Source organism: Equus quagga, chromosome 4 (genome assembly GCF_021613505.1).
Source record: "Equus quagga isolate Etosha38 chromosome 4, UCLA_HA_Equagga_1.0, whole genome shotgun sequence".
Classification (NCBI taxonomy): Eukaryota; Metazoa; Chordata; class Mammalia; order Perissodactyla; family Equidae; genus Equus; species Equus quagga.
Window position 1 is genome coordinate 139,847,442 of NC_060270.1, and position 10,843 is coordinate 139,858,284.

Sequence of the window (10,843 nt, forward strand, 5' to 3'; positions counted from 1 at the left end):
ATGTTTACCAGCACATCACTGTGTTTATAACATATAGTCATATGTTTACCAGCACATCACTGTGTACAACATGTACAGTTGCCCAGCAGTTAAAGAAAATTAATCCTTGCCCCCATTCACACACACACATATGCATTCACTCCTTAAAAGCTTTCTGTGGCCCCCTGCTACTTACAGCTTAAAGTCTAAACTCCAAGGCCCTCTCATTCAGTCCACTGTGCTCTCCCTCCTCATGTCTTGTTGCTCCTAGTTTTACATCTTGTGCTACTATTATTTCAAAGTACTTTTATTTATTTGAACCAGGCGTGCATTTCACACGCAATCAGGTTAGCTGCCCCTGCTCAAATTGCCCTGTGTCCTGCGGACCCTTGCTCATCCTTCAGGCCCCAGGTCACGCGGTTCTTTCTCGGGAACACCTGCAGGCAGAAACGGAGATTGGCTCCCTCACATCCTCCCGCCTCTTGGAGCAGGACTTGCTGCAGGCCAGACGCTCTAAAGCTGGAGACCACATTTCTGGATTTCCTCACAGCCTGGGTTCCACACAAGCCCAGCTTCTGCCAATGAGGCCAAACGCTCTGGAGGGCGGAGCTGCAGCCCAGACATGCTCCTGCCGGCAAACACAGCAACAGAGGCATGTGATCCTACTGCAGGAGTGTCCAGTCTCTAGCTTCCTGGAGGCCAAGAGTCTGTGTGAGGGTCACATGTTAGCATGGGTCACAGCGAAGGCCACGTGGTTCCATTGCTGACAGATGGGGCCCTTTCTGATCCTGGAAAGGTAGCGGTAGAGATCCCTCAGGGGGCTGGTTCCGTAATGTTCTGAGATTTATCCTGGAAGCTCTGCCTACACCCTGCTCCTCCAGCCCTTCCAACAAACAGTTCAGTTTGTAAACTCTGAACCCCCACTAGTTTAAACTAGCTGGAAGGGACTCAGTTATCTGCAACTAAGCCGACCAAGTTAGCTCTGTGGTCCTCCTCCCGAGGCAGAGCTGGTAATTGCATCCTGGACACTACCAAGACACTTTCTGCAGCCCCTCGATCAAACTTTTACTACCTCCATTACAATGATTAGTTTCCGTGTCTGTGTGGCCTTCTAAGGAATATCACATTCCTAACACATTGCCTGGCTCTGACTATAAGCTCAAGAAATATTCGTTGAATTCATTTGAATGAAGAAATGAGGTGTGAGGATTCTTTTTCTGAATTGCTGCGCTGCTGACGTTCCAGCTCACAGCTCCAACCATAAATCTGAAAGTCCTGTTCTTCAGGGTCTCCTGGTATTATTCTTGAGGTGAAAGGCCTTAGCTCATGTGGGCAGGCTGGATTCCAATTTAAAACATGAAGTAGACTAGGAGATTGTAAATGCAATGGGTAATGCATTATTTAGAGAGTAAAGACAGACTTAAGCAAAGAGAAAATGTATTACTTGCAACTTACTAAGATGGAAACACTTTCGGTGACAGACGATTACTGTTATTATCGTATAATTCCTTGGATCTTAGGCAAGTGCTTTGCAATCACGTGCATTACTCGTTCCTTTCAGCAACTGTAGGTGGAGAGTTGAATGGCTCCCTGACTTTCCATAAGGAAACTGAGTCCTGCATACAATGGTCCTAAAATAGAGACTTAATGAACGCTATTTAGGCATATCCAAAGGAACTAGAGATTACTTCGTTGTGTCTTGACAATCGAGATTTCTTTTTCAGTGGCCACGTTTATTCTCAGTAATTTTTGTTGACAATACCTGTGAAGGTTTCATGATCACAGTAATTTTTTTCTTCTCATACAAAGAACACCAGGTTCATACTTATTTCACAGCGGAGGAAACTGAGACATGAAGAAGCCACCGGGTGATCCAGGGCCACACAGGGCGGGAAGGCAGGGCTTCCTCCATCCTTCACGAATCTTTCAGAGCCTACTCTGTCCCTGATGCCTGTGCTAGCTCCCGAGTGGGCCCTCCGCAGCGTGGGTGGGCACCGCCAGCTGGCATTGGAAGTGCCTTCCTCACCATGTGGCCAGTATGCATCGTCCCTGTCCTTTCCTACGCACTGGCCTCTCGGAAGTCATCGGTCATACTTACAGATGGCCTGTGTCCTCTGGAAGAGAGACATGCTTCAGCTGTCAACATTTAATGTCCAGCGCTCAGCCTTTTGACTTAAACCTTTATTTGGCTGGTTGTTACTGACCCTCCCGACACGATCCCAAATTCCTAATTGCTGCATAATAATGTGTGACACCGTAAAAAACAGTTTAACTGGATCCAAGGTCAACACTTGACCTTGCAGCCCTTCTGCCTAGTCAATCTAAGCAGTACAAAAATAAAATGAGATTCCATCATGACATGAGATACTTCATGTCAGAGGCTGTAAAATGCAGCCGAGCATTCCAGACAAGGAAGAGCCTTGGGTTCTGCCCTCAAGGACCTGAGAGTTGGGTAGGAGAGAAAAGCAAGTACACAAGGAACCGAACTCGAGGCTGAACATGGCGAATGCTTGAGGTCAGTGCACTGCCAGGGCAGCCTGACTCTGGACTTGGGTGTAGACGGGTCAGGGCAGCTCTCCAAGGATGAGAGGAACATAAGAGGCCAAGCAGAGAAGGGCATCGGCTTCCCAGATAAAGAAGAGAACACAGGTGTCTGCGCAGAGACAGGAAACCTGCAAATACAGATGATGCCAGATACTGGCCAAATGTTTTTCATATTTTATCCCATCTAATGCTCAAACTCTACGAGAAGACAAAGGCTTACATGAGTTAAGTAACCTACCCTTGGAATTTCAGACCAGACAAAAATAGGTTGATTATGCACTCCAGGGACCTAGGTACCCAGCAGAATCGCTCACACAAATGGGCGTTTAAATAGAACTGGCCCAGATGAAAGCACTATGTGGTGAACTAGAAAAACCCATGAAGTCATCAGCCTTCCTAGGGAGGGGAGGGCCAAGACTCACTGAGTGCACAGGGACGATGCTCGTTTTCCCGTCACATCAATGAAGGTAGGCATTATCCCCATTTTACAGGTGAGAAAATCGAAGCTCTTGGAGAGCAAGAACCCGCTGTGGCTGGTAAAGTGGCAGCTCTGATCTCAGATCCCGCTCCGCGTCCACAGTGCTTCTTGCTCCACCAGTGGAGAGTGGAGGTTACAGGCAAATCTCGGTGCAGTTTCTTTTAATTTTTCCACAGCTTACATTGTGATTAGTATTTAAAGTGTGTGCACTGTTGAGGAAAATTCAGAACGTGTAAATGCAGATTTTGACATTTTAGACTCGAGAAACCGGCAGCCTTGTGTTAGTTCCACTATATATTAAATTATAATCTATGTAGACAGCAGCTTTGAGAGGTATCCCGCCAAATAAGTTGTACTTCTGGCTGCAGTCAGACAGGTAGATGAAACGTTGATGACTTAATTTCCCACCTATTAAAGGTAGAAGCAGACCACGACCCCAAGCTGCAGAAAGGCTGCCAGGAAATTTATTGAGAGCAGCGAAGTGCAGGGCCATAATTTCAACGGGTTCCCCTGCTCCTCCAGCTAATTGTTTTCCAAGGTTTCTCGGCTCAGAACCATTCTGGTTCTTCTCGCCAGGAAGATGAGCCTGCCTCTCAGGACGTTCGCCAGCACGCAGCCACCTCTGTCCTCCAGCCAGGGCCACCTGTCGATGAGATTTAAGGCCCGCCCCGCCCACACGGCGCTGTCTCCATCTTCAGAGAGAGTCGTGGTGTCGCCCTTTGATTTATGGAGAATGCGGCTCAACCCCAGCCCTGTGCTCTATTAAAACGGCTTTTAGCCGCATTATCCCTCCCCAGTTCCAGGCTCCCGATACCGCCACCACCTAGGAGTCCAATCCTTTTGATGAGCAGTACTGGGGGCACTGGAAAGCATGGGCTTTGCCTTGCACCCTCCCGCCACCCTGCCTCCTGACCCCCCAAGGGTGAGGTGGGGGTGGGGAGGGGGGCGGAGACCCAGCAACCCTGCTCCCTAGGTGGCCTTTCAACACTGTTTTCCTCCTGACCCTCTCCGGGTGACAGTGTTTGCCGGGGGCCGTGTCTCCTCCAGGTGAGTTTTCTATCCATGCTTTTGAGGGGAAGCCTCAGAGAGGAGCCGCTGCCCAGCTTCAGACCCTCTTTCAAAGCATGCTGCTCTCTGGGTCGTGTTCTGCAAAATCAAGCATGAGGATGCAGGCCCCCAGGGGAGAACGCCGTAGGGCAGAGGGCATAGGGCCCCTGCAGGGGAGCCGACCATCTCGTAGGGGTCAGCTGTGTGAAGCTGGGCTGTCCCCAGACCACGGCACGTTGCCTCTCAGGGTGTGTCAGCCAACACACAAACCAGGCCTGTGCCACGGAAGATGGGGGTGGGGAAACTGGAGTGTTCTCAGCTGCAGGGGCTAGCCACGCTCTGCTGAGAAGCGGTGAGGTTCTTCCCAGGGACCGGGCATCAGGGCACCTCCACCCTTCCTTAGCCGTGTCCCCAGCTCTCTCTGGGGCTTGCACCAAAACTTTGCTGCTCTCTGCCACTCAGATCCTACACCACCGCCCTGGCCCAGCGAACAACTTGGAGTGGAGTTGGTAAAGAGAGTCAAGTGGGGTCAGGCTGGGGTGTGATATGAGAGAGAACTACCGCCCTCCCTCCCCATTCTCCATGGGCAGCAGCCATCCTGGAGTTGGGCACGGTGGTGGATGGATTACAAGTGGCTCTTAGATTAACAGACTGGGTGACCCAGCTAGTAAGTGACCACCTTTTTGCTTCAGCCGCCTGCCCCTAAAGTGGTGACAATCACACTGACCTCACAGGGTGGTGCCAAGATGACAGAAAACAACACACATGAAGCGTTAGTCAAATGAGCCCATAGAAGCCCAACGTTACTGACCATTCTGCACCCTGAGCATCACAGAGCATGTGACTTCAGGTGGTACTTAAATAGCACACAAGCACCACGAGAAAGCCTCACCTGCCCAATTCTCTGCTTCCCACAGGAAGAAAGAGCTGGTCAGGTGCTGGGGCGTCAGCTCCCTCTGCAACCTGCGGTCTCTCTTATTAACAGAGAGCAGGCCTCCGACTTCTGCAGGCTCCAGCTTGAATTTAATCACTTTGTTTTTCTTTTATTGTATTACTTGTATAAGTGTCTTCTATTTACTGCAAAAGGATCCTGGCTTTCTTCCACTTGCAGTAGTGAAGACAGTTTTCATTAAAAATAAAATTATCTAGGTAAATAATGGTACAAACGGATACAGGAACAATCACAGTATGGTTTAAAAAAATGAAGTTCAGAAATACTGTGCTAAGCCAGCAGAGAAGTGTCCCAGGGCCCCTGAGGCCTCCAGAAGGTAGGGTGACTTCTGGAGGATGCGAGAAGTGTGGCTGAAGCCTAGGACTCCAGGGTGAGCTATAGAGGAATGAAATGAGGCCAGAATGTTCTGAGACAGTGACTGAGCTGACAGGTGGGTTTCCCCCACGGGACACCTAGCCTGGCCCCCAGCACCTCCTTGCCCCTGGCTGGAGTCCCGCCACCTGCCCCCCGGGAGTGGTAACTACGGGAGCAGCTAGCTAATTCTCCTGCTAGAGCCAGAGCCAAACCCGACTGCCCCCAAGCACGAAAAGCATAGATAGACGCTTTCCTTTTCCCCAAGCCTTGGAATTGCATCAGCTCGAGCAGGCCTCAATCTCTCCCCCATCACAGGGAGCCCTACCTATGTGTCTTTGTGTCCGAATCTCCCTCTTCTTATAAGGATGCATCATTGGATTAGGGCCACCCTAACCCAGTATGACGTCATCTTAACTTGATTGCCTCTGCAAAGACCCTATTGCCAGATAAGATCCCATTCACAGGTCCAAGGGGTTAGGACCTGAACTTATCTTTTGAGGAGGCACAATTCAACCCACGACTGTGCGACGTCAGGAGGCTCTCTGCTGTCTCTGCTCCTCCCACCAGCCTCCCATTGAAGTCCCCGCCCAGTGTGCAGCTTGGACCCCGCACTGAAGCACCACCAGCTGACTGCGCGGACCAGGCCGCTGGCGTCCTGTGTTCCAGGTCCTTGTTTTCTTGGGACTGGGGAAAAGTCAGCAAGAGATGGGGACAATGTGTGTCTGCCCATCCAGATTCCTCAGTATGTGAAAACAAACTTTCTTTCCCAGAGTCTCCTTCAACAGAGGGAAGGCCATCGGTCACAGCTGGCCAGTGAGAAATGAGTGGGAGCGGCTGGGGATGTCTGGGGAGTGTTTGATTTCCTGGCACAAATAGCACACCTGCCTCCTTCTCCCTTACTTGTCCTCCCCTTTCCTGCCTGGGACCTAGATGTGATAGCTAGAAGCCCAATAGCCTTCTTGCAACCATGAGGTGACAAGCAGGAAGCTGTGAGGTCAAAATCCAACATGCTAGTGATGGCGACACAGAAATAACACTTAAAATAGCCAGCAGTCTTTGAGCGTTTAACATGCACCAGCCATGTTAAATGTATTAACCCACTTACTCCATCAACCTTATTGGCTGAGTATATTATTATCCCTATTCGCAGAGGATGAATCTTGTACAAACCCACACAATGGGCTACAGGGTCTGTGCTATTAATGACAATAATATTCTCCTTCTCAGGAAAGGTAGGAAGAGTCTGCTGTTCCCAATGGCATCGTCCAGCTGCCATGTGGCTCCTTTTTATTTTAAAGTAATAAGCCAGCGTTGGTTGGGGTCACGTTACTTGCAGCTGAGCGCATTCTTGGCTGACACTGACATTACCTCATAGAGTCATCAAAAAGATTAAATGAGAAAATATATGTCTGTGGACGGAGAAAAACAACAGTTAAAATTGTCTAAAACACAATTCTCAGTAAAGGTTTTCAATAAATGATTGGTTTTAATGTTTAACCATTCAAAGGGACAAAACAATTTGATCGATACTGTGGTAGGCAGAGGGACGGCCGCCCAAAGACGTCCTCATCCTGATCCCAGGAACCTGGGAGTTTGTTACAGCAGCAACAGAAAAGGAATACGACACATAGTGGAATTTCAGGCAGCATCCAGAGGGTCAGCTTAGGGGACTCAGAGAAGAAGCTGAGGAGCCGCTGACCAAGGCTGGTGAGCACCCCACCATGGCTGGCATCGCGGAGTCCCCTGTCTGATGGCAGGAGGGACCTGTTCTAAGGCCACGGGCAGGGCTGCCCTGACGTGCACCTCGGGCACCGTGCACACACACAGCTTGGGCGGCCCTGCCAGGCCCTGCCACTCAGAGGCTCGTGGAGGGTCCCAGTGGGTCAGGGCTGGACTTGGTGGGCTTGGAATGAGTCGGGCAGTGTCTGCAGGAGGTCCTATGCAGCGGCCTCTCTGGAAGCCTGCATCCACTGACTTTGGTATTTGAGAATGAGGGCAAAATGCTGCCTTGTGATGTCACAAACCCCATTTAACAAAGAGAACAAAAAGGACCATTTTGGGGCCTCGTCCTCTCCGCCAGGCCTCTGCAGACAGGTGAGCTGGGTCCGTGCAGCCTCGGGGGGCCCGGTCACTCTCTCTGTGCTGGCTCGTGAGGACTCACCCTCGTTAGGAAGCCAGACAGGCTAAAACCTGAAGGTTAAGTCAAGGACAAAGTTGACTCTCAGATGACGAGGGTCTGTATTTTGGGTAAAAATTTGGTGAAGGAAATATTAAAGATCTTGAGAAAACCCACCCCATTTTAACCTTCTTTCTGGGGAAAGCACACCCTCCTGAAGAGAGATCTGGAAACCACCAAGGCCCCAACCCGCCGGGATACAGATGACAGGGCCGATCCCTCAGACAAGGCTACGTCTGCTGACAAGAAACCAGTTATGCGAAGATGTGAGAAATGGAAATGCTGCACCAATTTTACAGAACAAACTCTGCCTCTAAAAAGGTGTAACTTGATGCAAAATATGCATCATCATTTGAATAACAAAATAAAATACGCAAAAAAAATGAGCCTTCTCAAAGAGAGTCTGCATTCAGGTTGCAGTCGGTACAAGCAATATGATGAATATTTCTTGTGCTATATTTAAAATGTTTTGTGAGAAAATAATGTGTTTTAGGAATGGAGCTGAGATAATGCCAGACACTTTGCTTCAGCGACTATCAAATAAGTTTCCAGGCGGGTTTTCCTGTTTCTTATGGATTCCTGGAGGTAATGGTGAAAGCCGCCATTAAAATTCATTAGACGAAAAGTAAACTATATTACAATTGATGGCATTCTCCTCTAAATTGTTAGCCGTATTAGTGAGAAACCTCTTGTCTGCCAAACTCCACCTGTGGTGTCTGCTTCTTTCTAAAGAGTTCTCCAGCATTTTAATCTAAGGGCTGCTCCCTAATGTTCAATTTCTTTCACGCACTGCATATCACACAGGGCGTTCCGTGAACTATCCTGAGATGCTTCTCAACTTCTAGAAATAGGATGCTGAGGTTGCAAGGAAATTCTTCTATTCCAGACGTCAAGGTTGGAAAAATTACTTAAGGATGACAGGAAAAGCTTTTTCACATGCCCAGCTACTAAGGCCTGAAACAGCAATTCGTTCAGCGGAAAAAAACCCGTGTGAGCCTCCCTTCGAGCTACGGCAGAGCTGCCTCTCTCTGGGCTCAGGGCAATTCGCGAGCAGCAGAACCAGATGGGACGCACCGTTCCTGCCTGCCGGACACTCAGACACTGTTCCTTTGCAGCCAGAGCCCCCCCCCCCCCCCCCGCCCCCCACCGTGCCTCCCACTGATTCTATCAGAAGCGTGGCCTCATCGCACCGACACAGAGCCCCTTGCTATAGACTGGATGTTGTGTCCCACCCCACAATCCATGTGTAGATGCCCTAACGCCCAAGGTGGTGGGTTCTGGAAGGAAGGCCTTTGGGAGGTAATTAGGTTTAGATGAGATCATGAAGGCGGGCCCCTGGTGGTGGGATTAATGTCCTTGTAAGAAAGGGGAGGCAGCCCAGAGCTTGCTCTCTGTCATGTGGGCACCTTGACCTCGGACCTCCAGCCTCCAGAATGTGCGAAACGAATGTCTGTCGTTTAAGACCCCAAGGCCATGGCGCTTTGTTATGGCAGCCCGAGCTAGCTAAGACACCCCCACACCCACAAACCGTGGCGTGGCCGCTTCTTTATGAATTACCCTTTGGTGGTAATTCCTGTTGAACGCTTGTGCTATGACAACCTGCAGAGTGATCGTCAAATCTGCAGAGTGCAGTTTGGCGAGAAAAAAACTCTGTGGGTCAGAATTTTTCTCCAAAACCCAGAGCTGCCTCCCAAAGAGGTGTCATTCTGCCTGGCGAGCTCGGCACCAACCTGCTTCCCTCAGGGAAAAGCCAATTGCAAGCTCTCCTGAGAGGGGCAGGTGACCCCGAGCACCTCCTCTGTCCCCAAACCTGGCTGCACCAAGAGCGGGGGGCACAAAGACGGAGCAGAGGACTCCTTTCATCTTCTCCCTCCACCACAGGGGCTGGAAGGAGTCACCTCAGCAGACGCCAAGGGACAGGAAAAGGCTGGGCTTTGCAGTCAGATGGGCCTGGGCTGGAATCCTTGCTCCATCACCAGCTAACCAGGGGACCGTGAGTGAATTGTCTAACCTCTCCGCGACACAGCATCTTCATTTATGAGGCGGGGGTCATAATGCCTGCCTCACGGGGTGCCTAAGAAGATGCATGAGATACCCATGTAAACGTACCTAGCACAGCCCCCACCGGGTCCCTTCCCACTGCCCCTTCCTCCAGCCTCTCTCAAAATGGATTAGCAACGCCCAGAGGTGGTGTCACCTCCTCCCGTGTTGCCAGCCCTCACTCTTCCCCAGGCCAAGTCTGACTGGGTCAGAGTTCGAGGCTGTGTGGCAGAGGCTCACGTGGTGAAAAGCCTTGACAGCCAGCGTCCCGTGATGAAGAGCCCAACGTACAGGGCGGGCCCCTCACAGGCGGTGGACAGGTCTCCACTCAGCTCAGAGTTCCTTCTGGAGAAAGTGGCCTGGTCCTACACCATACTACAGGAAGCAGAGTTGGCCAAAGCAAGTGACAACAAAAACAAGTCATAGGCTCACTTCTCTTCTATCTTCAGAAAACGGGAAGCTGAGTGCAGGCGAATCATTCCTGCAAATCAGACTCAAGGCCAGCGCTTGGCTTTCTCCCCACCGAGGCTGCCAAGAAGTGTAGGCTCTCGCTATCAGCTTCATGCTGGGAATGAACCTGACTGATGATCGTGTCATAACCCAGCTCTGAAACTCTTCCCCTCAGAACTTTCAGCAATAAAAAAATAATAATAATAAAAGCAGGGAGGGCAGAGTGAGGGAATTCCACTCCCGTCATTATCTTGGATTTTACACTTCTGGGTTGCGAGCACTTATGGTGCGGGATGCTGTAATCTTTTACGATAGCAACATGCTCTTTTATTGCACTAGATGGTAGGGGAATTCCCCCAAATTAATAAAACCATATGCTGCGTTTTGATTAGAGATCACTTTGGAATAAGGCTTGATCTGGCTTGGGAATGAGGGAAAGCTTCCCCCTCTCCTGCTCTTTTTTCATCACATGCCTTTCAGAGCCCCTCTGGCTGCCTTCTCTCCCTACCCTCGCCTTTATCTGCAAACCAGGGTAATGAAAAGGTCCTATAAATCTCTGGTATATGTATTTGTTACCAAAAATTGCATTGTAGTCTGAGCTATCGGCCCATGCAGTGCCGTCTCCATTGCACTGGGAGCCCTAATTACAGCATTTCATGGCCATGTCTGAATGTGTTGGGACAGCTGATAGGTGTGATGGGATTGGGCCTCTGAGCGCGTGATGTGTGGCATCGGCAGGGACCCGCTCCCCGAACCTCCAGGGAAAGTGGGAAATTCTCCTGCCTGAAGAACAGACTTCCCTAGTTAGCATCACCTGTTCTCC